This window comes from Felis catus, chromosome B4 (genome assembly GCF_018350175.1).
Source record: "Felis catus isolate Fca126 chromosome B4, F.catus_Fca126_mat1.0, whole genome shotgun sequence".
Lineage (NCBI taxonomy): Eukaryota > Metazoa > Chordata > Mammalia > Carnivora > Felidae > Felis > Felis catus.
The window spans coordinates 100,173,444-100,178,225 of record NC_058374.1 but is presented as its reverse complement, the minus strand read 5'-3'; the positions used below and the strand labels follow the sequence as shown (position 1 = coordinate 100,178,225).

The window sequence follows — 4,782 nt, the reverse complement described above, 5'->3', positions numbered from 1 at the left end:
TCCTTTTCCAATCTGTAATCTGCATATGAATTTTCCTTATTATATCTTTTGATGAAGCAAAGCCTTTAATTTTAATGTCTTTTCCATCCATTTCTTTTTTATCTTAGAGTTTGTGCTTTCTGGAGTTAGTTTAAGAAGTTTTCCCATACCCCAAAGTCAGAAAAATAATGTACGTTTCTGTTTTTTCTTTTATATTAGTTTTTCAGATTTACATTTTCCATTTATGACTTTAATTCAAGTAAATTTCACTCTCCCAAGGGACATAAACATATATATATATATATATATATATATATATATACATATATATATGTATATATATATGCATATATGTGTGTGTACGTGTGTATATATATATACATATATATATAATATTTGTGGTATTAAAATGTCATTGGAAAAGATGGAAAATTGGGGGGGGAGTTCAAAAAAGTTTCTTAAGTAGGCAATATGAAAAAGGGTTGAGAAACACTGCTATAGGTTAAGAATCCAGCATTACTTTTCTCCATAAAATGACACTTTCCTAATACTATCTATTAAATGTTTCATCAATCCTTTCTCCACCTGCACATATCAGCTGTATAATACCTGAGCACCCGCAGGTCCTTTTTCAAAATTGTTTTAATTATTCCTAACATACTTAGTCTTCTTATACCTGGCAGAATAAGTGTGTTGAATTCATTTTTTTACAAGTCCTACTGGGGTGAACCTGGGTGACTCAGTAGATTGCGTGTCCAACTCTTGATTTTGCCTCAGTTCATGATCCCAGAGTAATGGGATTGAGTCCCACATCAGATTCTGCACTGAGCATGGAGCCTGCTTGAGATTCTCTCTCCTTTTCTCTCTGTTCCTCTCCCCTCCTCATGCATGCTCTCTCTCTCTCTAAAAACAAATAATAAATAATAAAAAAATAAAGTCTTACTGGAATTTTCATTGGGATTGAACTGAATTTACAGATTAATTTTGGAGAACTGACATTTTACACTGATGGCATCCATTTCTTGAGCATGGTATAGCACTCTCATTTATTTAAGGCCTTTATGCCCTTAATAAATTAAATTTTCTTTTCTTAGAGATCATATGCATTATTTATTCAGTTAAATTCATAGTGTATAGTTTTAATTGTTATTAGGAATGGCATCACAGAATCTGTTATATTTTTAGTTAGCTATTGCTGATGCAGAGGAACACTACTGACTTTTGTAAATAGATCTTGTATCTGACATTCTTATGAAATCTCTTATGAGATCTATAGTCTTTCTGTTAACTTACTCGGGATTATCTCAACTGGAAAAAAAAAAAAAGAAGAGTGAGGAGATACTATGGCAGGGGAGATACCATGATCACGAAGGTAGTTTTCCCAGGATGAGGCTCATCCATCGCATTCCAGATGTCTTGACTCTTGGGATTTCCCCAAATGAGGGAAGCTTGACTGCATAATTTGTGGTAGTAGGGAACTGTGTTCATGCTCTCCCCTCCCTGTGCCACCACACCAAAAAACAAAACAAAATAAAACAATCCAAAAACAAAAGAGAGAGGGGAGAAGAAGGAAAGAAAAAAAAGAAGAGGAAAGAAAAAGAAATACTTTCTCTGAAGCAGATAAGGAGCAAATCTAGTAACCTATATGTAGCAGGAAGAACAGAGAATTGAACCTTTGTGGAACACACTATATAATAATCAGCTGGTGTGTTTAATGGCACAGGCAATTTCTGCTTTGCATTTGCAATGATCAACTTATTCAATTCTGCCTCATAAATACTTACAATTACTTTTGGCTTCCTTATTCATATGTTCAGTCCTTTTTGCCCTCTATAATTATGAATTTCAGAAAGGTATTTTATTACAAAAGATTAGAACCACTTGTATTGCTTTATCTCGGCAAGCAGAACAGTAGTCAATATTCTATGTCTTTCTTTGAACAGTCATTATTAATAATTCTGAACATTCTCACCAGTACTCAAAATGAGGAAAAAATTTAGTCCTATGGGTTGGAGGAAGAAAAAAATCTCGTCAGTAGTTTCCTGAATGGTGACTATCAAAAATGGCTATGTCAAAGTGATCCTATTTGCCTGATGATCCAAATTTATTGCTTAATAAGAGCTTTAAGAGATTAGTTGCATCAAAATATACCATTCTCTAAATTGAACACTATCTACAAAATGAAATTATGCTCCATTGCAACAAACTTGGACAAAGTTTCCATGCAAACATATGAGTATAGAATCTGAAAATTTCCCCAAATAGTCACAAGAAAAAAACTAGATGACTTTAAATATTTTTAAGATGTTTTTAATGTTTATTTATTTTTGAGAGACAGAGTGTGAGCGAGGGAGGGTCAGAGAGAGAGGGAGACACAGAATCCGAAGCAAGCTCCAGGGTCTGAGCTACCAGCACAGAGCCCAACATGGGGCTTGAACCCACAGACTACAAGATCATGACCTGAGCTGAAGTCGGATGCTCAACTGACTAAGCCACCCCGGTGCCCCAAAACTAGAAGCCTTTAGAAACAAGTTCCTGAAAATGATTAAATCAATTGGGACTGAAAATTTCTTCACCACCTAAAAAATCCAAGAAATCATTTGGCCAACAAGTAGTTTCTACCAGAATAAAAGTGTAGCACTTGGAAAAACTTAAACATATGTATTTTAATGAAAAAAACAAAAACAAAAACAAAAACCTTTTTTTAAAGCAAGCTCTATGCCCAACATGGGGGCTTGAACTCAACCCTAAGATCAAGAGTCACATGCTCTACTGACTGAGCCAGCTAGGTGTCCCTAAGCATATGTATTTTAAACAGCATCACTTGGATTTCTACATAAAGCTTTTTGTAAGCTAAACTAAATACAGTGCTAAGGCATACAAAAGAAACACTAAGATTAGTTCTTATTTAAGAGAACAGACTTCTATGTATCCATTAAGTGGGACAGATAGACAAATTTGTAACAATGGGATAATCTTAGCTGCCTTTAGTAGAGTAGGACTCAAAGTAAAATATAATGGGTTAGCAAGAAGGGAGAAAATCATAACAGAAACATCTTTATGAAGATGATCCTGTATAATTCTAAGACACGAGAACGTGACATTTAATGGAAACGTTTTCAAACAGAACAGTACTGATTTAATGTAGGTCATCATTAAAGGCGGCAGAGCCACCAATGGTATTGCTAACTCACTGTACTTTGTGTATATCTCTATGAAAACACAAGTTCACCCTATGTCATAATTTTGAGCACTTGGCAGTCAGAAATTATCCCTTCCTCTCCTGTTTTGTTTGTTTGTTTGTTTGTTTTAAAATTTCCTGTACTCAGCATGGTGGATAGGTGTGTAGTAGGTGTTCAATCTTGGAAATGCTTTGTGTTTTCAAGTGATTTGATTATATGACTTAAGACTTTGAACTATTTCTAGATGTATTCACTATCACTGGGTTGTCTAATAGGCATATGACTTACTCTGCTTGAGCCACAATACCCTGAATTAGTTCAGTCTAGACCAATTATTCTAACCTCCAACTTGGACTTTTAACTCTGCCAGATGCTATTTGACAGTGGATTCTCCAATACTGAAAATCTTGCCAAGCATACATTATGTAGTTGCATAATTACAGCTTTCTAATACTCAGTATGGTATTATTAGCTCAAGCTGTAGCTCATTTAGTGTACATAATTACAGCACACTCAGCAGTGAACACTGACCTACAAAAAGGGGGGGTGGTTTCTGGTGCTGTTTTTTTATCTACTTCAATTAACAATGTTTGTAGTTATTACTAAAACTCCAAATTTTGACAAAGTTTGATATTCACATTACACTTTCATGTGCCTCTGGAATATCTAACATCACACTGATATTTTAGAACTATGATTTCTGCTAATGGTTATTGAATATTATTTGAATAACACTTCAGGGTTTGTTTTTTTCTTTTCCTTCCTCTGGTGGGTGCCTGGTGGCAAAACAACAAGGGATAAAATGGTTTAAAAGAGTATGAGTCTTAAAGAAATGTTCTGCTGGACAGTTATCATTTGTTAAATTTTTAGAATGCCTAAGGCATATTCACACTTCAGGAAATGACACTTTCTTGTCATCATTCCATTTACATATTTCACAGCATCCAGTACCCGTCTTTAAGAGGCACAGGAGTTAGTCCTTAAGCAAATGGTAGTCCTAGGTGTGTTCTCACAGGATTTGGGATTGTTCTGGACATGAGGTATTAAGTCTTAGAGGAACTTGGGAGGGGCTCCAGTTGCCTGGGCATTTCCTCTCTGACTAGCTTCACATCTAATTGCTCCCCTGTCACTGTTACACATCTCCTCTGAGCCACTTTTCCTTGGCCTACATGCTCCTTGGGGCTTACCTGCATTACAAGAAAGATTAAAAACGTAACCCCAACATAGGGCACTTAACTGCAACTCACAATATCAATAAAGAACTTTATTTTTAAAAAGAGATGTCCTGAAGACTATTCTTTTACCTTTCCTTAACTGAATTGTCATGAATAACAAGAGCTAATGCTTTCGCACATTATTTCACACTTGTAAATCTCTGTGAACCTTAAGAAGAAATCGCTTTAAGCGTGAAGTATATTTTCCATTTTATTCAAGTACTCAAATTCAAAAAAAATGATTTTTAAGGAAGAAGCTTCAGTTTTCAAACTAGTCCTAATTTACATTTTAATTGGAATATTAAATATTCTGAAGGTGAAAGCCATGGCTGCTTCAATTTTAACGACCTCTTTCCATTTCCAAATACACATAAAAGTAATTTTAATTTATGTGGTTGAAAGTTCAC

The 4,782-nt window shown here is 34.8% G+C and overlaps 1 non-coding gene across 1 annotated transcript; it reads left to right on the top strand.

Moving 5' to 3' along the window:
- The first annotated feature begins 1,317 nt into the window (after positions 1–1,317).
- On the top strand, positions 1,318–1,478 carry LOC111561595. Its single transcript, XR_002744237.1, has one exon. It is a non-coding gene; the product is annotated as a U1 spliceosomal RNA (small nuclear RNA).
- The last annotated feature ends 3,304 nt before the right edge of the window (positions 1,479–4,782 follow it).